The sequence below is a fragment of the Sarcophilus harrisii genome, chromosome 2 (genome assembly GCF_902635505.1).
Source record: "Sarcophilus harrisii chromosome 2, mSarHar1.11, whole genome shotgun sequence".
Lineage (NCBI taxonomy): Eukaryota > Metazoa > Chordata > Mammalia > Dasyuromorphia > Dasyuridae > Sarcophilus > Sarcophilus harrisii.
In genome coordinates, this window is record NC_045427.1 from 208,654,909 (window position 1) to 208,677,044 (window position 22,136).

The 22,136-nt window shown below is 35.1% G+C and overlaps 1 long non-coding RNA gene across 1 annotated transcript; it reads right to left on the bottom strand.

The window, feature by feature from the left end:
• Window positions 1-831: 831 nt before the first annotated feature.
• Window positions 832-21,931, bottom strand: LOC116421110. The gene is made up of 6 exons (XR_004231426.1): window positions 21,897-21,931; window positions 21,137-21,171; window positions 14,301-14,395; window positions 7,676-7,725; window positions 2,353-2,506; window positions 832-1,031 (listed from the first exon to the last, which is right to left on the bottom strand). It is a non-coding gene; the product is annotated as an uncharacterized LOC116421110 (long non-coding RNA).
• Window positions 21,932-22,136: the final 205 nt, after the last annotated feature.

The window sequence follows — 22,136 nt, forward strand, 5'->3', positions numbered from 1 at the left end:
GCTTTCTGACTATAAACTCAGATTTCTAATGTCTCAATCTAGTACACAAATCCTTTTTAAAAATGTCAATTGAATGAATCAGTGCAAAATATAAAATTTAGAATTGCCATCCTCTTCCTTGCTTTGCTTCTGATAAAAGGCTGACATTATCTCAATAGTAAACATTTCCTGTTTGTTAAGAGTGAGGTAACAACTGATTGCATTTATATAGGTCTTTACCTTGTACTAGCTCATGTGAGCCTTGCCTGTGAGACAGGTAAATCAGATAATATAGATCCATTTTACAAATAAGGAAGTAGAGGTTTGGAGAGGTAAAAACGACTGATCTGTCCAGTCTTGAAATAAAAAATAAATATAGTCTTAGATCTATTTGGGGTTCCTCAGATCATCTAGTTTAGTTTCCTCAGTTTACAAATGAGTCCCAAAGTGAAATAAATGATTTGACTAAGCTCAGCTAGATAGTAAGTGACACAGTCTGAAGTTGAACTTAGCTCTTCTGTCTTTAAACTCTGTCTTTTCCACTAAATCATTCTGGTTTTCTCATTCAGAAATCAATCAACAGACGTTTATGAGACATCTATTTTAGGCAACGAGGCAACTCAGGGCCTGAATTCTGAAGAACTTGAGTTAAAATTGGGCCTCAGACACTAACTAGCTATGTGATCCTGGATAAGTCACTTAATCCTGTTTGCCTCGATTTCCTCATCTGTAAAATGAGCTAGAGGAAGAAATGGCAAATCACTTTACTATCTTTGCCAAGAAAACCCCATGGATGGTAAGGACTCTGGAGTCATGAAGTGTCACACACAACTGAACAACAAAATTCTAGGCAAGCTATCAAAGTATTTATTATCAGTGATTTGGAGAAGCCTGGAATGAAATATCAACATTGGAAGAAGAGCTTCATGCATTTCTTCAGCAGAAATCCTCTGGGTCTCATCTGTCCTTTTTCCTCTTCAAAGCTAGCTTAATTGACATGAATGGACTTCAGATAAATTCTGTAATGATCTGTTCCTTGGGATTTCCAGGACCTAAAGTAAAAAACATAAAATGAAATTTAAAAATTAAACACACACTCCATAATCAAATTTGCTTTATCCATTGTGGTAATGGAAAGAAGAAAGGAAACATTTATTAAATTCCTATTATGTTCCAGGTCCCATGTAAAATATTTTACAAATATTATTTCATTTCATTCTTAGAATAGTCCTGGGAGATGGGTGCTATTATTATTTATATTTTAAGTTGAAGTAATTGGGGCAAACAGATTAAATGACTTGCCCCATGAACATACAACTAGTAAATGCCTAAGTCTAAATTTGAAGTCAGATGTTTAGGCCCAATGCTTTGCCCACAGTACCATCAAACATACCTCTGGTTAATAGTAAATCGTTCTGTCACAAATTCTTGAACATAGGCAGTGTGGGAAAATAACTTATACACTATCCCTACAAAAACATCTCATACACTAATGTGGCTACTATTCTCTGGCCTTGCTCTGGCTATATCTCCCTCTCAGAATTCTAGGGATTCTCCTGAATACTTTGAGGTATGTCATTTTTTTAATGCTGTTGGCATTATCCACCAGTTATGCTCCATTTACTGTGAACTATCAGTAAGTGACTGGAGACCAAGTTCCACTTACCCACTTAACAAAAATTAGTTTTTAGAAAGAAGTTAACTTGAAGATATTACCTTGGGTTGGGGATATCTTTTTCCTTAAACTTTCTTGGTCTTGAGAGAGAATGGGCTAACTCATATCACAGTCCTCCAGTACACTAAGTTCACATATAAATTTGGCATATATGTTGGATAAGTTTTTTTTTTCAGCATTTACTGATTTGGGTCCTGACATTTACTCTTCTAGCCTTAGGGCATCATATCTGGGATATCTGCAATACCTGGCAGGGAGTTGACTTCCAAGCTCTCAGATGCTTGGATACCAGGATGCCCAAATAACTCACTTGCCTGATCTTTTGAAATTCAAAAGATCATGTCCTAAAAACTGAGCTCTTTCATTTAAAATGGAACAGAACAAAAAGGCAGGCAAATATCTGAGACTTTTATATCTGGGGCCAAAGGTTAGCCTCAAAGGGCAAACACCTCTCACCTCCCAAAATTATCTTTACCAGAAGTTGTTCCTAGGGGTCAAAAAATGACATACCTCAAAGTATTCAGGAGAACCCCTAGAAGGAACCAAGCCAAGAATGGAGATCCAACTAAGAGACAGTCACAGCTGACTAAGGCTTTTTAAAGGCCTGACTCCCTCTTCTAGTTCCTCAGTTGTAGCCAAAGTGGCTGCTGTCCACCCTGTGGTGTTAACTGGAAGCAGTTCAGAATGTCTACACATACCTCCAAATCTCTTCAAGGTACTTGTGTTACACATCGTGATGATTCTCTGAGAAGCTGGCTCACCAGCCTAGTCTAGATGAGGAATTGCATCAGTCAAACATACTGATAGGATACATGGCACAGCATCGTAGCTTATTTGCTCCTTACAAGAGCCCTGTGAAGCAACATAATAGCTGTTATCCCCATCTGATAGAGGGGAAAGCTGAGGCTCAGGGGCTCCTCAAAGTCACACAGATAAGTTGGAGCTGGGCCCCAAGGTTTCTGATTAGGCTACTATACACTGTCTTTTATGAGGCAGAGAGAATGAAAATCACATAATGGTCATTTCAGAATGAAGTCTTACAAATCTGAAAAAAGTCTTACTTTAATGCTTCATTGTATTAAAAAAAAAAAAAAAAAAAAAAAAAAGACAGGACTGGGGCAGGGGAAAAGGATCATGGGCTCCTAACAAGGCTGTGCCATTGGAGCTCAAAGTCAGTCAGGTCTTCCCAGAGGGCAACGTGCAGGTGGTGTGAACAGAATGCAAAACATAACAAACAAGGAAAAACAAAGGAGAACAAGAGCAAAGAATGTCATCAAAGAATTGTATGATCAAAAACAAAAAATGGAGTTGTCACATGTTAAAAATAACAGATAACATGTAATCATTGTAGCTCATGTACTAAATGCTTGTTGACTGATTCATGAGCATACTCTTCTGGGATCCTTGTGATGTCAAAAAATAAAGAAAAAAACAATGGGCTTCTGTGGCAGATTTATAGGAAGACATGGACAAGAGTTTCATAGTTTGGGCAAGCCTAGATGAGGTTGTAGTCTGCATCACTGGAGTAATATCTACATGGATGAGGTCACAAATCCATTTGTGTGAATGTGTTTTAGAGGCCAACAAGTACAAATAATTTTAATTATTCAGTAAGAGGATAAAGTTCACCCACAGAGTGAATTTGTGACCTCTCTGACAGTTCAGTAACCAGTTATAGGCCCTGGAAACTCCCAGACAAAATGTTGTCTCTCTTGGTATTAGCATACCTTAATAACTAACCAAAGGTCCAAGTGTCATTGGATCACGGACTCCAAGGACATTAATGGTAGTAGGATATTGTATGAAAGCAAAAAGAATAGCAGACTATTTATTAAAAGAATTTTGGTTTTTGATTTTTATTTGAAGAAGGGTAGAACTTTATGTCTAGGGTTAGGTTAACTTCCTTTCCCCTCCTCACTCAAAAGAAAAGCAAAAGAAAAAGGTCATTGAAACATTTTTTTTCAATTTACAGGAAAAAAAAGAAATCCAGAAAGAAACACAAACAAGGAGTACAGCTTTAAAAGTTACATTGTGAAATTATTATATATTTTAAAAGAAAAGCAAATTACATGTAACAGAATTTCATGTGAAATCCTTTTTTTCTCTTTTATGTATGAAAATGTCCACTCAATTTATGTAAGCTTCTTACATTATTATTATTTTTTTTGCTTGTCTTTGTATCCCCAGTACTTGGCACTTAATGCTTATTGCTTGCCTGTCTATGAATCTCAGTTTTTTCAGTTTACTTTTTATTTCATGCAGATGTCATATGAGTCAAATAATATGAGGAGTATGAAAGCACTTTGTGAATTGCAAAGTTTGTAAATGGCTCTCATACTCCTATTAAAATCTATCAGTTCTTAGTATAGAATACCTGAATCAATGACTGTCCCTGCTTTCCCCACCTTCCCCCTTACATATTCTCTGTTCTCATCTTGGTTCAAGCAGCTTGAAAAGTGATTTATCCTATCAAGTTGACCATTTGTGGTCTCATGGCAGCAAGTCTGCTAGTAAGGTGGTCAATCTGTTGTCCTTTATTCGTCCTACAAGACTCATGTAGATTCTTCTTCAGTCATAGTTTACCTAGGGAGAATAGGGTTTGATACAGAAAAGTAGGAGAGGTAGAAAGCCAAGTTTCCTTCCTTTTGTTGATTATTTTTTTTTATCTTATATGAAACTTGTTTGAATGTAATTGTTTGCATGTTGTCTCTCCTATTAGATTGTGAGCTCCTCAAAGATTCACACTGTCTGTGTAATCCTCAGTATTTAGTAGTAAATAGTAGTAGTAAAGTGTGTGATACATAGCAGGCACTTAATAAAGTTTATTGACTGAGTGACTTCCACCTGCCACCTCTGTCCATGAATGGAGTCCTTCCCTATTCAATTCAACAAATATTTCTTAAGCAACTACTTTTGGACCAAGCACTGGGTCAGACTGAGGATAAGGCAAAAAAGAAACAGCCTTCACTCTCAAGAAGCTTACATCCTCTTAGGAGAAGGGAGATACATTATGGACAGAGACAAGGATAGTGGGACAAAAGATCTGCCCAACTTCTAATATTATTACAGTAGAGAAAAAGTACCAATGGTACCAGGGGGAGGGAGGGGAGGAGAGAAGGGAGAATGCAGAGAGAGTAAGGGGAATCACAGAAGAGGTTTCATGAATGATGTAGCCCCTGGGCAGAGCCTTGTCAGAGACAATTCCTGGTGAAAGGCAGCCTGTGAAAACGCATGGAAAACAGAGGTGAAATGTTAAGGTAGGGGAAGAGTTAGCAGTCCAAAAGAGTCTTTATATATCATTCTCCAGATAGCACTGAGTGTTGTGGGAAAGCTTTTGCTCATATAGTAAGTGTATTCAAATGTGAACCTAGGGAGTTTTACTTTTTTTTTTTTTTTAGTAGAAGGCCAATATTTATTGCATACTTATATATGAGACATTAATTTTTAATTTAGTAAAGAAACTAAAATTTAACCAATTCATTTTTCTTTAAGTTAATTGAATAGAAGGAGAGGCACCTTGATACAGTGAGTAGAGGCCTGGACTTAAAGCCAGGAATGGTGTGACTTCACATCCCTATGACCCTAGACAAGCTACCTAAACTCTCAATGCTCTAGAAAGTTGCAGAGAGTGTGCTGACTTGCATTGGTAGAAGGAGTTCCTTCACCTGGAGTTTACTATACTAATGAGAATATACATTTAGTCTTTATATCTACTTTTTAAAAAATGCAAACTTTACTTTAAAAAAATGCAAATTGCAGACCCTTCTCCTAAAATATAGAACAAATTTCAGCCTTATCTTCTTGGTCAAAAAAACAAACAAACAAACAACCCTTTCCAATCAAATCTTTTTCTCCTAGCCCTGCACTTAGACATAAAGAGTCAATAGGGGAGGTTAACTATGGGTAACCAAATTAAGCATTAAGTTTTTAACTTTTCTTGCTTTCCTTGGCTGTACCAGCTAGAGCCTCAGAACCACATGCTAGTGGCTGAACAATAAAAAACCAAATGGCCAGAGTGATCAAAGGGGAGAAAAAAGTGTTTAGTTGAATATGGAGCTTCCTGGGAGTAGGAAAGAGGAAGGGGGGTTTCACCACTTTCTGCTTAGCAGAAGTACCTTTGGAGCCATAGAGGGATAGAGAAAAGAGAAAACATCAAGGTAGCACAGCAAGTCGAGTGCTGGGCCTTAAGTCAAGACAGATTTGATTTTAAATCCAATTTCTAACACTAATTTGATGTCTCAGAGAACTCACTTAAACTCTGTCAACCTCAGTTTCCGCAGCTGTAAAATGTGGATAATAATAGCAACTATCTCCCAGTGCTATTGTAAGGTTCAAATGAAATAATACTTGTAAATCACTTTGCAAACACTAAAGTGCTAATGCATCTATTATTGCTATTCAGGAATCAAATCCCTAAACAAATTTTTTTCTCTCCCACCAGAATCTCTTAGAATGTATAGACAGGAAAGAAAGAAGTTAGCAGGAATATTATCAGCAATGGTAGCAACAACTGGGAAAGCCTTCTCCTATCCTTGTTGATTTTGGGTTCTAGAAAACACAAACAAGTATTTCTGGGCCTCTTGTTTTTGCCCTTTAGATTTTCTTCAGTATCAGCACTTACATGAATCAATTCAATACAACTCCATCCCAATTCAACAAATACTTATTAAGCATGTTTTATACAATTGGTATTGGGGATGCAAAAAAAAAAAAAAAAAAGCCACTAGAAAATTGTTAGAGAATTTGGAGATAGAAGTCTTCTAGTCTAATATCCTGGTTTTATAGAGCAGAAAACTCAAGTCAAAAGAGGAGAAATTACTTTCCCAAGATCATGTAGCTGGCAGTCTAGGTCTCCAAAATTCAAGACTATAGTGTACTCTCTACCATATATTGCAACTGGGGCAGTGTTGAATCAGCTTGAATTGGTTAAATTTTCAGTGTGAACATTTAAACTTCAGAAATCACAAATGCTACAAATAAGGGTTTGATCTATTGTTTTGCTGATTATCTAGATTTAAAGAAGTGATGGAGAAAAATGTTAGTCCTTAAGATTAAACTTAAATGTGTGTTGTTTTTGTAGACAGCTTGTTGATAAATATTTACTGAACATTCTTGCTACAACTTCAAAGATAGAAAAAGTTAGGAACCTTAAAGTCTTAAAGCACCACTTGTTTTTTTGGCCATTGGCTATAGAAAAGTTCTAATAGTCATAGGATTAAAATTTGGAAAGGGCCTGATCCTAGACTAATATCCTTTTACTGAGGAGGAAACTAGGGCAAAGAGAAGAAAAACACTCACACAAATAATATAATAGCAGATTTGGGAATTAAGCCCCGGTCCTCTGATTCCAAAGTCTACCTTTGATTTCAGTCCCCTACACATTTGCTGGATCATGCAATCTCTACTCTCAAAGAGTCTTATGACATAACCTTATTTATTTTTTGGAAAACAAAATGTATTTTGATTTAATTCCATAACAATTCATTCATCAGCCAAGCTGGTAAATGAAGTAGACTTTAAATAATATTATTTTTTAACTTTTTCATTTAAATTTTTTTTTTAACTTCTGTAATCTTGCTTTGAGTTTCACATTCTCTCCTTCCCTTCAGCTCCTCCCTGATGCCAGCACAAAAGTTTAGCATTGGATAGGACCTCAATATTCATCAGTTCTAATCCATTCACAAGAAGAACTCTCAATATAACATATCCCAAAGTGATCTTACAGCCTCTGAGTGAAGACCTCTAATGAGGGAGAATTCATTACCTCTTGAGGCAGCCCATTCCATTTTCATGCAGTCCTAAGTTTAAGGAACTTTCTCTAGATATCAAACTTAAATTTGCCTCTTCTTCTCATTGCTCCTGGTTCTGTCTTTCAAACACTTGAATTTAGTTTACCTTTATCACCTCCATGTCCCTAGACTCAACAATTTGTTTCTCTAACTCAACCTGTAGATGTTGGCATTCTATGCACTTTGCAAGGGACGAATCTTACTAAATGACACAAAAAATAGATATACAAACCTATTTTTGTATGGATTGAACTGAATGTTCTCCTTCCCTTCTTCTGCCTCCTGGTTTAAAAATAGTAATAACAATTAGCATTTTATGTAATAAAATAATGCCAAGCATTAAAAATGTGCCAAGCATTCTGATAAGTGCTTTACAAATATTATCTCATTTGACCCTTACAATAACCCTAGGAGGAAGATGCTATAATGGTCCCCATTTTACAGAAGAGGAATCTGAGGTAGATAGAGATTGAGACTTGTCCATGATTGTATCACTAATAAGTGTCTGAATATGGATTTGAACTCCAGTCTTCATGACTACAGGTCCAATGCTCTATCCACTGTACCACCAAGCTACCTGACAGTTTTTTTTCCTTGTTGTTACCCCCTTTTGCTAGTGCCTTTACTTTTTTAGATTACTTCCAATTTACCTATTATGAGCCTATTATATACTACACACCTAATATGGTAGACCTCGTATACTGGAGATACAAATAAAAGCAACCAGAAATTATTATAAGTTGTTCCTTTTACCCACTATGGGTAGGTAAATGGCTTCAACAGTTTGCTCATTTTTGACATTTTTAAAAATTAAAATATTTTAGTTAAAATAGTTTAATAAAAGATTCATAATAGGTAGAGAAGGACATTACATCATAAAAAATTAGAGTTGGAGAGAACTTCATTAATTACCTCATTCAACTTTCTACTTGATTCTTTTACATTTTTACATAAAATATAGAGTTTTATTTTGTTTTGTTTTTTAGAGACAATCTTTGGATTCTTTGAATTCAGAAGTTAAAAGTATTTTTCTTACTTATTTTTTATATTATAGCATTCAGATTTTTTTTGGCTTGTCATGTCCTTCTATAAGATCTATGATACTTTGAATAGACGATTTTCAGATGAAGAAATTAAAACCATTTCTAACCAAATGAAAAGGTGCTCTAAATCATTATTGATTAGAGAAATGCAAATTTAAGACAATTCTGAGATACCACTAAATACCTCTCAGACTGACTAAGATGACAGGAAAAAATAATGATGAATCTTGGAGAGGATGTGGAAAAACTGGGACACTAATGAATTGTTGGTGGAACTGTGTACAAATCCAGCCATTCTGGAGAGTAGTTAGGAATTATGCTCAAAAAGTTATTAAACTGTGCACACCCTTTGATCCATCAGTGTTTCTATTGGGCCTATATCCCAAAGAGATCTTAAAGGAAGGAAAGGTCTATGATATTTAAGTTTGCCTTGTCATCTTCTGTCAATGATATCACCTATCTAAGGATTATGTATTTTTTTTAAACGTTATTGCTTTTTTCTTCTCTTCTTGTAGATCATCATCTACTAGATCATACTAAAATGTATATTTTTATTCACAGTTTTCTCTCTCTCTCTCTGAATCTTTGGAGAAATTTTCCATCATATATTTAAGTTTTTCTATTCTGCTAATTATATCTGTTGTATAAGTCATACATTTTGCCATTTGTTCCTTTTTAGGTATTTCTTTTAAGATTCTTTTATCTCTAACCATTCAGGATGATCTTGCTTTGTGTACTCTTTGTCACTGAGTATTGACTCAATTTCCTTTAATTTGCCACATTTATTTAGAGATGTTTGCAATTATATAAATGTATTGGTAGTCATTTTCCCTTATTTTTTTTTTTTTTTTGAGGCAATTGGGGTTAAATGATTTGCCCAGGGTCACACAGCCAGGAAGTGTTAAGTATCTGAGGTCATATTTGAATTCAGATCCTGGTGCTCTATCCACTTCAGAGTTGGTGCTTTATACACTGCACCAGCTATCTGCCCTTTCCCTTATGTTTGAATAACTTTCCTCTCAATTATCTGCTTATAACCTAGGTTTTTAAATTGAATTTTCTTCCTACTAAGGTCTATGATGAATGTATTCCCCTCATTATATTATCACTTCATTCATTTTCTGATTCCTTCTCCTTTGATATGGTTCTTGGGGAGCTGGACTTCAAAGCTTATTAGCCCTTTTCTCTGTTGGAAGATTGATTTTTTCCTGTACCAAAAAGATTCTTGGAGGGAAAGGACTTGTCTATTCATCTGGATGCCAGCCCTTTTACCTTCAAGCTTGGTGCAGTCTACTATGCATGCACATTGGTACCTTGCCTAAGTTCCCTCTGTCCTTTACTTCTGTGATTGAGTGCAGGGAGAGATCATTCTCACTTTCCCATATACTACCCCCCTCAAAGTAGGTAGGCAGAGTTGGTATTGACTGCTTGTTGCCAAAGTGGTGGGGTGAGGGCAGGGGCAGTGTGTGCAGGCAAAGGCAGAGAGAGCAAAAAGGAAAATGCTGAGTAGATCTCAAAGCACAAGTTGGTGGATTGGGTTGTATGGCCTGCTGGACCAGAGGGGTTGAGTGAGTGAGTTAGGAATTATTATTTCAGGAAGTTGTTGCTTTCTTAGGTTTCTTGGAGTCTTGACTTGAGAATATAGCATATTTGCTTTTTCTTTGCTGAATAATTCTTTTCTCTCTCTCTCTCTCTCTCTCTCTCTCTCTCTCTCTCTCTTTTTAGAGAGCTCATGAGGTTTACTGAAGATTGGGGAAAATATCATCTTCTGTCTTTTTTATCATTTGATCCAGAAGTCTGACTCCTTATATATAGGTGAGGAAACTGAAGAGGTATCAGTTGACTTGTCCAAGGTCACAAAGAAGCAGTCTCAACCTACGCTAAGAGCTTAGGTTTTAAAGCAAGTCTTCTGACCTCAAATTAAGTACTTTTACCATTATACCACACTGCTTACCGTTAATGTGAAAGAGGCAGTGAAAAAGCCTACAAGAGAAATTACTTAGATATAGAAAAGTGATAAGGAGTAAAATGCAATTGGGAGTGTTTGAGTATCATCATGATGAAAAAAAAAAGGCCCCTAGAGTAGAAGCAGAAGCCTTAACACTTCCACTTAGTCATTGTGATACTTCATAGGAGGTACTTCCTTCCTTTAAGATAATAGGATTATGGGGTACCCAGATAGTACAGGGATAGAGCACCAGCCCTGAAGTCAGGAGGATTTGAGTTCAAATCAAGCTTCAGACACTTAACACTTCCTAGCCCTGTGACTTTGGGCAAGTCACATAACTCCGATTGCCTCAGGAAAAAAAAAAAAAAAAGATAATGGGACTGAACTGGAAGATATCTGAGGATTCTTCTCATTCTGACATCCTATGTTCTATAAAGTCTGCTGATATTCTGTGTACTTTGCTCTAAGGACCCTTCCAAGTCTGTGATTTTATGATACTAAGGGAATGTATTGTCTATTGTGAGTTGAAAACACAGGTCAAATTGTTTCAGAAGGAGGTAGAATGGTGAAATGGAAAGAATTCTAGATTTGGAGTCAGATGCTCTAGGTTCAAGGTCTAGCTCTTTCACTGATTCTTTCACTGCGTGACCTTAGACAAATCAATTTATCTCTCAGGTTTAGTTCCTCATCTGTAAAATGGACATAATAAAAGCAAGGTGGTTGTGAGAATGAAATGAGATTTTATACAAATTTGCATATATATATATATATATATATATATATATATATATATGCATTAGCAAATATGCCTATACATAGATAGATAGTGATTTTCAGACCTTAAAAAAGAGATACATAAAATGCTTGTTATTTCTATGTTGTTTGTAAAAAGAAAGCCTTGGATTAGATGGGCTCTAAGGTCCCTTTCCAGCTCAAAATCTATGATCTTAAGAAATTGGTATCACTGCTTGCTCCATCATGTTAGTTTATATCTATTTAGCTTGAACCATTTACCTTGAACCATTACCAATTAAGTTTAGGATGATTTTCAACATGACTCAGAAAAGAATAGTATCCATTTCAAAGTTGCATTGCAAAATTTGCACAAGATCCCTTAGTCAGTGAAGACATTGTCAGAACTGGTCCCTCCATATTTCTGCCTATTCAAGTTCTGCTTTTCCTGCAAGGCTCAATACAGCTGCCACCTTTTTCATAAAGCCTTTTCTGATCTCCACCCAACCCCCAGGTAAAAAGTGGGTTCTTCTTCAAATTTTCCTAGACCACTGTATCTACCTTTTCTCTAATATCCTCTGCCCTGTGTCATACTTAATTGTGTCCATTTACTCTAGTAGATTGTAAGCAACTTGAGGGCAAACACTATATGTTAAATATCTTAATAGCCCCAATGTGCATAAAATGGTACCTTGTACACCATAGAATATTAATAAATATTAGTTGAATTGATTTGTTGTTTTCTTTTTATGTTTCAATTCATGATTTTGTAATGACATGGTGATATGAAACAAGCCTCAAAGCCATTTAAATATTGCCTCTAACCCATACTTGGCATGTGACCCTAGCAAGTTATTTAACCTGTAGTGCTTTAAATTCTAGGCAATTCTCTGAGTCTATAAATAGTAAAAAGGTGCTGATCTGCAGTGGTAAAGGAAATTTCCTCTCCGGGGATTTCCTTATATCACTGAAATCACAGATCTAGACACTATCTTTATCCTAAATGATAATCATATTAATCTTTACACTTGGGTTTACAGATTTTCTCATGACATGCCAGAGTTGGAAGGAACCAAAGAACTTACAAAGATTATCAGACTTAGAAGAGAACAGAATATAACATATTGAAGCTGGAAGGAGTTTGTGCTTTTATCTAGTCTACCTCCATTTTACATATAGGGAAACTGAGACCCAGAAAGTAAAAAAAAAAATCACTTGCCCACATTTATCCAGCAAATTAGCAAGAATCAAAGTTTAAACCCTAGTCTTCTGACTCCAAGTCTTCTATTCTTTCTACAATATTAAGCTATTAATTTTGTCTTTTATTTTAAAGGAATAGCAAGTTGTACATAGCAGATTTGTAATGTCATGTCCAAGCATATTTTTATTGTACTATATTATAAAAATGCTTGTCATATTCCACAAATTAAAATTTTTTTAAATATGGTAGATGAAAAAAATTATGCTACTTTGTGTATATTTTAGTTATATATTAGATTACATATTATTCCAATTTCAATAACCAGGTTATTGATCTGGTTTCATATTTTTACCTGCCTCAGAGGGGCCTTTTATGATCTAATTAAATGCACTAAAAGCTCTGCAAGATCTATAGATGAAAGATGCTAATAATATAATCCTCATTTTAAGAGTATTTTATTTCTCTTACTATATCTTAAAGATAAGTGGAGTTTGAATGTTTATTTTATAGGTCAGGAGACTTAAAGCAATAGCTTTTCTAGGACTTTAAAAAGAACAAATGCTTGAACATGAAGTAAAAGGGAGAATTGAGTTTCTCCAAACTCTTCTTACAACAGATCCCATAAGAGTTACAAATTAGTTATGTCTAAAATAGCCGATCATACATGAGGATATAGCCCTATATATCAATAACTTGGACCTTGAAGAAGTGTCAGCACTTTAATTAGCTCCCCATATTGATTGTTGGTAGGGGCTACACAGATGTTAAAATTTTTTAAAATTATAAAACTACCATCTAATTTTTTAAACTTTGCATGACTATATCTGCCTTTGTTTCTGCTTGTATAGAAATTAAAATTTTGCCTTTTCCTGCAAAATTATCTTTTATAGTCTGCTGGGTTATGATAATAATACTTTGTACTTCTCTGGTGCCTTTTATCCATGAATCTCAAAGCACTTCATAAACTTTAATTAATTCTTGCAACAAGTCCTGTGAGGTAGGTAAGTATTATTATCCCCATTTTACAGATAAGGAAACTGAGACATTGAGAAGTTAAGTAACTTGCCCAGGGCCTGAAACAAGTCAGTAGCTAAGTCTGAACAAGAATACCAAGTCTTTGTCTCCTGGGTCTCCACTTGGCCCAATAGGCTGCACTATTGTTCTCTTAAAGTCCCAAGGAATGATTGATGGGAGTGGGGGGAGAAGAGGCAGCTGTCCAAATCAATTGCAGTACACATTTAAATACATGTTATACATGTTACAGGCGTTACGGTGAATTATATAAGTTGACTCATGGATTTTACCTCAAGGGGAGAGTTGTATCTTGATGTGAGCAGAAATGTGCCTGTAAATCCCTGTATAGCACAAAGTGACTGGATCTCCACAAAGCCAGTCTTGCTGGTGGAGTGGGGGAGATGGGCTGGACACAGCTATGCTTTTTATTATACTGCTAGGAAAGTTGTGAAATGGCTTGAGATTTTTGTTTTTTAAAGCGATACAGAATATAGAAAAAGATCTTAAGAAATGTTAATTCTTTTGTATCCTCTTGCCTTTGATTATCCTAAGACTATACTCTGAGGAAGTTACTGATGGTGAAGAGTGGAAGGAATTATAGAAACATACAAAAAATGTTCCTGGCAACACTCTTTGCAATGGCAAAAGACTGGAAATAACTCATAACTGTATTGATAGGGACTAGATGAATAAATTATGGTGTATGAATATAATGGCTGACAAAAAGAGACATATATGAAGGAATAAAGAAAGGAAAAAACATTTACAATATAATTATTGTGTGCCAGACAATATGCTTTAAAGCACTTTGCAAATATTATTGCATTCGAATCTTGAAACAAAATTGGAAAGTAGGTACAATTGTTATCCTTATTTTACAAATGAAGAAACTGAAGCAGAAATAGGTTAAGTGACTTACCCAAGATCAGAGAGGTAGTGTCTAGGGCTGAATTTGAACCCAGCCCTGATTGGCTCCTGACTCCAGATCCAGCATTAGATTCATTGTGCCACTTACTTGAAGAATACAAAATAGAGAAAAATGTTTAGGAAGTGATGTAGAATAAAGAAGGGAGAAACAAAAGACAATATACAATATACAAATATACAAAGAACATTGAATGAAATCATAAAGTTCAAGGGAATAAATTAATTTTGTTATGGGAGGGAGGTTAAACAAATTATAAATAATAGAAGTTTATGATAAATGAGACCTTGGGCAAGTCACCCACTCAGTTTCTGCATTTGTAAAATGGGATTAATAATAGTACTTACATATCCTATAGGGTTGTTATGAAGATAAAATGAAATGGTATACATAAAGTTTTTTGCAAATCTATATTATATTAGAGCATGACTCTAGCTATTAATTTATCATCATCATCAATTAAAGCATTCTCAAATATCACTTCATATCCAAAAAATAAAGATGAGAAAAGACAAACAATAAATGTTGGAGGGGCTATAGAAAGATAGACACACAAATAAACTTTGGGGGGCAATAGAATTTAGGGTTAGCTCCATTCATTCTGGAAATCAATTTTGGAATGCTCCCTGCCACCAAATTTACTAAATATTAAATAAAATGCCTTTGAACCTATTGATCCTACTTATTGGGTCTATACTATAAGGAGAGTAATGACAGAAAAAGGATCTTATGTCTCAAAATATTCAGACTATCACTTTTTGTAGTAACAAAAATCTTGAAACAAAGTAAATGGTGTATGGCAAAACAAGTAATGGTATGGATGTGATGGAGTATTATTTCACCATTAGAAATTGTTAACATAAGTAATTCAGAGAAACATAGAAAGAAGACTTGTATGATCAGAGCAAAGAAAGAGGACCAGAAGAGGAACATGTATGATGAACACAATAATTTAAATGAAGACAACAAAAAAAGAAGACAGAACTCATATCAAATATAATGATTGATATTGACTCCAGATAACTGATATTGAACACATTTCCTTTCTTTTGGTGAATTATTGATACAGAATGTTACATACTCTGATATACAAATTAATCTTCTTCCCTTTACATGATCATTGACCAATATGGGAAAATTTTTCAAGCCTGCTACATTGAAACAAGCTATGTGATCACCCAGCATTAGAAATAAGTAACAAAAATTGCCTTTACATCCTGCTGAAGTTTAACTATCATCCCCCCAACAGCAGCAATTATAACTAAATACTAGTAAGTTAACATGTATTTGTGTGTCTTTTATGTTTCTAATATTTAGAAGATTCATTTTATTCACTGAATGCCTCTTTATTCTCTGCTTTTTGAGGAGTTCTTAGATATGAACTACAAGTAATATCATCCCTAGAGTACCTGAGTAGGGGACAAAATGAGCCAATAAGTATGAGGAAAAAGAACCTTTTACATGAAAGGCAGGTACTCCCAGGGCTGAATCCAGTTCAAACTGTATATTAGGGTCCAGAACAGGGAGTGACCACAGTATCTCCAGTCCCTGTTGTGATCTAGAAACCATTCCTCATGGTTAGGATCACCTGCCATCCATTTATAATTCTCTCCCCTTGTTAGTCCCCTACAAAGAATTAATACTCTCCCAGGATACTCAATAAATGGACCCAAAAGCCTCTTTTTCTAACCTTGGGCAGCAAAATTTTTTTTCCTAAGACTCCATCTTGAAACACTAGAATAATTTTTGATTTCTCATTTTCCTTTCTCCTTCTCTGGCTCAATCTCTTGTCAAAATTCCATTATGCTATCACAGTGCCTTTTTCTTCCTCATATAACCGATCTGGCTGTGGTCTTTATTGTTTTTGCCAAAATCATGGTTGACCACACCCAAATTTCCACCACACCCATGTCTCACTTAAATCCTTGTGGCACAAGATAACACTCAAAATTAGAGATTATAGCTACTTCTCATATCCTAGTTAGAGAGTCTAGGATATTATTATCACTTTATAGGGAGAGGTTTATAAGTTCAGTACTTAATAGGTTGTTTATTTCCATCTAAGTATTTTGCCTTTAATTAAAGTAAGCTTCCACCAGAGGGTGCCTTGATTATGGTTTTGCGCTAAAAACATATAGGTTTCTCCTAGCAATGATTAACCGATTTTCCCTTTACTAATGATACGTAGATACACACACACACACACACACACACACACACATATATATAACTAATTTTTTAAACTCAGTTTCTGCTTCCCCCTCTTTTCCCTCGTGTCTTTTTCTTTCTTGAGTTTTAATATAAAAAGGAAATAAATATGCTATTTTTAGCATATATTTAACACATAGCAGCGAGGAGGCAAAAGCCAGAGTCAACTGTCAGGTCATATCTCCACATGGGTTGCTTCCCTGACCTAGGGGGCCTGGCTGCAAGCAGGGTCAGTGTTCTGCGTATCTGGAACATTTGGCTTTCTTTTCCTTTTGATGTAAGTTGGTGCTGATGCTGGTACTGGTACAATAGTTGGACCATCAGAGAATGATACTTCTCTATGGTGGATTGTAGTGGAAGTATATAGGCTTTAAGTAGGGCTAGTTTTTTGGAGGCGGGGTTGATGCTATTCCTGGGGGGCAGCTCTTGGTACAAGGTCTTAGGCTGTCTCCATCAAAGTCTAAAGGAGATTATGGTTGAGGTGGTAGTAGTAGTTTCACTACCATAGCACATATTACTTCCTATCTCTCAGAATGCCTTGTAGAGAGAGAGACTGGGCTTGCTTGTCCATAGGTGACAGCTGATCAGCAAACTATGTTCATAGTATAGTTGCCCTATTCACAGAAATAATGTATATGCAGTGCTTTGTAAATTGTGAAGTGCTATTCACTTTAATGTGATGAATTGTGCTTAGTGATCTCATCAACTCCAATGGATTCAATTATTTTTATGCAGATGACTTCCAGATCTATAATGTCCGGCTCTAATGTCTTTTCTAAATGCAAGTCTCACAGCAACAACCGCCTTTTGGGCACTTCAAATTGGATCTCCCATAGACCATCTCAAACTTAACAAGTTCAAAACAAAACTCATTACCTTTTCCTCAAAACCCTTCCCTCTCTTCAACTTTCTTCCCATGATCAAGGGCACTGATATCCTCTCAATCATCCAGTCTCAAAACTTCTGAATCATCCTTGGCTCCTCACTTGAATTTATCCCACAGATTCAATCTATTGCCAAATCCTGTAGTTTTTTCCTTCACAATATCTCTCACAACATCCCTTCCCTCCATTCACACTATCATCACCCTACAGCAGGCCTCATCACCTTCCACCTGGACTATTGTAATAACCTTCTACTTCTCCCCAATTTATCTCTCCCCACTCCATTCTATTTACCATAAGATTGTCAAAGTGATTTTCCTAAAACCAAAATCTAACCATATCACTTCTTACTCCAGTTAAAATGTACAATGTTCTATTTGTTATTTAAAATCCTTTACAACCTGTCCCTTTCCTACTTTTCTAGTCCTCCTATACTTTGTTTCCCTTTGTGTACTTTATGACCCAATGAGACTGGTTTGTTTGGGTTTTTTTTTGGTTGTTGTTCCTCATATATGACCCTCAGTCCATCATCTCTGTGCCTCTTCACTGATTGTCACTCAAGTCTCCAATGCATTGTCTCCTTACCAGACATCTTTCAAAACTCAGCTCAAATTCTACCTACTCTATAAGAAGCTTTTCTCAGTTTTGTGTGGTTCAGACAACATTTAATTAAAAAAAAAAAAAAATCTGGAGAGATCTCTAGAAGCAAAGCAAAGTTTATTATACATTTTTGGGAGAATCGGCCATCCCACCCATTGAGCAGATAATGGAAGGGAGGAAGCCCTGGTGGGGGGCAGGGTCAACACTTTTAATCCCTAACGCAAATACCCCCTCCCACCACTGACCCTCATCCTTATTGGCTGAGGATCTTACATTCTAAACTCGGGAACTACCCAAGAAATTGAACTTGACCAATAAGTACATAGTTGCCCATATTTGACCTAACAGAAAGACACTGATGTCATAGGAGGATAACAAGGGGACTTAAGTATGCCCTTAGGGGATAGCAGGGAGGGAACTTAAGTATGCCCTTGACTTGATGCTTAAAGTCCTTCAGGCCTACTCAAACTTTGAAATAGATGGAAGACTTACTCGATTTTCACAACTGTCTTGAAAGATCTCACCTCATCTTGTTCAGATCTGTGCTGACCAAAAAGGGGTTCCCATAACTCTGCACTGGCACTAACGGAATCATTTGGTTCCCTGACTAGGAATAACCTCATCAGTTATAGTACTTAATAAATGGTGGCTGACTGATTGAAATATTGTTATCATTACTGTTTTCATTGTTGGTAAGAAGAGTTTATGTAGGAAGTGGAATTTTAGTAGAACATATTTTTAAAATTGAGCTTATTAGGAAGCATTTGATTTCAATCTAATGGAGAGGGGAAAGAGGAAGAGAGGAAAGAGAGAGAGAGAGAGACACATGGAGAGGTAGGCAGAGGGAGAAAGAGAGAAAGACAGACAGAGATTCAGACAGACAGAGAAAGAGACAGAAACTGCAGACAGAGAGAGAGAGAGAAGCAGTTGGAAAAAGTGTTGAGACAATTCAAATTAGGAACAGGGAATAATAAAACAAACTTTTGTAGATTTATGTTGGGACAGATTATGAAGGGTTTTGCATGGTGGATTGCAGAGTTTAAATATGATTTGGCAAGCAATGAGGAATCATTATAAGATCTAGAACAATTGAATGATATAATAATTAACATTTATTTATTTTAATTATTTTATTGATGAAGCACTTCTATAGGAGTTCTGTCATTTTGCTCTCCCATTAACTTTTCTAACAATGATTTATCTTTCCAAGAATGTTTTACCAACTACTGCTTGCTATACTGGTATAGAGGACCAGAACTCTGGAGAAGTATACTTGAAACAAGGTGTTAATTCAGTGGAATTGATAAGATAATGATTCTCTAGTTCACATATATCTAATATGATATAATGATATAATCACTCTAATTTGATAGAATGATATAATCACTCTAGATTGGCTTATACTCAGAATACTGTAATGATATAATTGTAATAGGGTATTTGTGTGTGTGTGTGTGTGTGTGTGTGTGTGTGTATGTGCATGTGTATGTGTATGTGTGTATGTGTGTGTGTATGTGTATATGTGTAGACTTAGAGAACTGGAAACAAACTCAGACTCAGAGGGAGACTGGTTGAGACTGGTTGAGACTGGTTGAGACTGCCAGACTGTCAAACTGCCAGACTGCTGGAGGAGACTGGGTCAGACTGAGTCTGGGTCAGACTATGTATAGACACAGACTATGAAGGAGACAATAAAGACTTTGGACTCTATTCTTGCCCATCCTCGTGGTGTGTATCCTGCTGAGACCAAGGCCTTTCCGGATGACTTCCAGAAAGCTAGTCTGAACATTACACACTGGAAAATTAATCTATTATTAAGTAGGATTTTACAGACAACTCTTTATCTTTTGTGATAATCATAATCATAATCATTATAGACATTTATATAACCCTTCAAAGTTTGCAAAGTGCTTTTCATTCATTATCTAATTTGAACTTCATAAAAATCTTGTGAGGGTAGGCCTATTATCCACAATATGCAAATGAGGAAACTGAGGTTTAAAAAGATTAAGTGACTTTTCCATGTTGACATCAAAAGTGTCAGAGATGGTATTAGAATCTAGGTCTTCTTTGCTTCAATTCCAAATGGGAAAATCATTAAAATAAAACACCCTCTGTGTGATCCTGGGCAAGTCACTTAATCCCACTTGCTTCAGTAAAAAACAAAAAATTACCTATCCTTTTGTAATTGTCTGTCAGGACAATTTGGGAAAACTGAGTCAAGATAATAAAAGGGAATTGTGGCACAACAAAAGATTAAGTGACTCATTTAATATATTTGATCTAAAAATAGAAAAGAAGATGAGTGGAACAGATTAGATAAGGAAGAATCAGAAATAACAGAATTCAATAACCTAGTGTTTAATTGATCCCAAGACATGAAGAAGGAATTTCCTATTTGATAAGAACTTCTAGGAAAACTAGAAATTTGACAGAAATTAGGCTTAGACAAATATCTTATACTCTATTCCATAACCAATTCAAAATAGATATATTATCTGAATATCAAAAATCATATCATAAAACAACCAGAAGAGAAGCAGATCAATATTTTTCACAGATGTAGGTAGAGAATGAATTCTTAACCAAACACTATAGACAATTATAAAATATAAAGGAGATAATTTTGCTCACATGAAATTAATGCAACTATGATAAAAAGGAAAGTAGTTAATTGAGTAAAAATCTATGTATCAAATATCTTTTATGAAAAGACATGGGTAGCTAGAGTATCAAGCCTAAAATCAGGAAAATTCATCTTTCTGGGTTCAAATCTGGCCTCAGACAGTTACTAGCTAAGTGGCTCTGGGTAAGACACAAAACAACAAATGAAAAAGAAATAAAAGCTATGTCTAGAAATTATTTTGCCCAACCAAATACAAATAAAGCTGATGATATAAATGCAATAGATATTTATAAAAATATATAATGTTCAAATATTACTCTGACTTGTCAGAACTAAAAATACAGAATTTATATGATCTAATCTGAGAAAAAGAAATTGAACAAGTCATAAATTAGTGCCCCCCCAAAATAATGCTGAGACCTGACAGATTTATAAATGAATTCCATAAAATAATGTTTACAAATTAATTTGAATATTATATAAACTATTTTTAAAAGGAAAAGGAATCCTACCAAATTCCTTCTCTTGTGCAAATATGTCTTGATACCTAAGGCAGAAAAAAATAAAAACAGAGAATAGAAAACTATAAACTATTATCTTTAGTCAACTTTGATGCAAACATTTTAAATAAAATATTAGTAAAGATGTTAAATTAATAGATCATGAAGATTATATACTATAATCAAATTGGATTCATAGCAGAAATGCAAGGCTGATTTACCATTAGGAAAACTACCAGCAAAGAGCCATATTAATAATAAAAACAAAAAATAACCTTTCCTTAATATGGTAAATATTTCTATTTAAAATCAAGAGCTAGCCCTATAGCTAATACAAATAAATAATTGACCTTTCCAATAAAATTAGGAGTAAAGCAAGGATGTCCATTATTACCATTGCTATTTAATATAGTGCTAGAAATGGTAGAGATAACAAAATTAAAAGAAGAAAAATAAGGTCCATCCTTTCTTAAGTAGTGATCAGGAGAATAAGTCAACAATCAGGAGATTCATATTTATTTATAACAATGTTTTTTTTGTGGTAGCAAAAAAACTAGAAACAAAGTGGATTTCCACTGGGGGAATAACCAAAAAATTTTAATTTAGCAGAATATTATTTAATAGAATTTTAATGGATTTAATGGAATTACATTTAATGCAATTTTATGCAATACTATTTTGCTTTAAGAAACAAAAAAAAAATTAATGAAATATTATTTTACTTTTAAAAACAATAAAAATGATGAATATAGAGAAACATGGAAAGACTTACATGAACTGATGCAAAGTGACATAAACAGAATCAGGAAAATGCCAATCACTAAAATGTAAATAGAAAGAAAAAACAATAACAATTTCAAAAAGAAATTCTGTGAAATTACAGTGAATACTATTGGAGCCAAAGAAATGCTTTGAGAATACACATTCCTCTACTGCTCTGCAGAAAAGGGGCACCAAATGTATGGAATATTCCACATAATATCCAATATTAAAAATATGTTGCTTAGTTTTG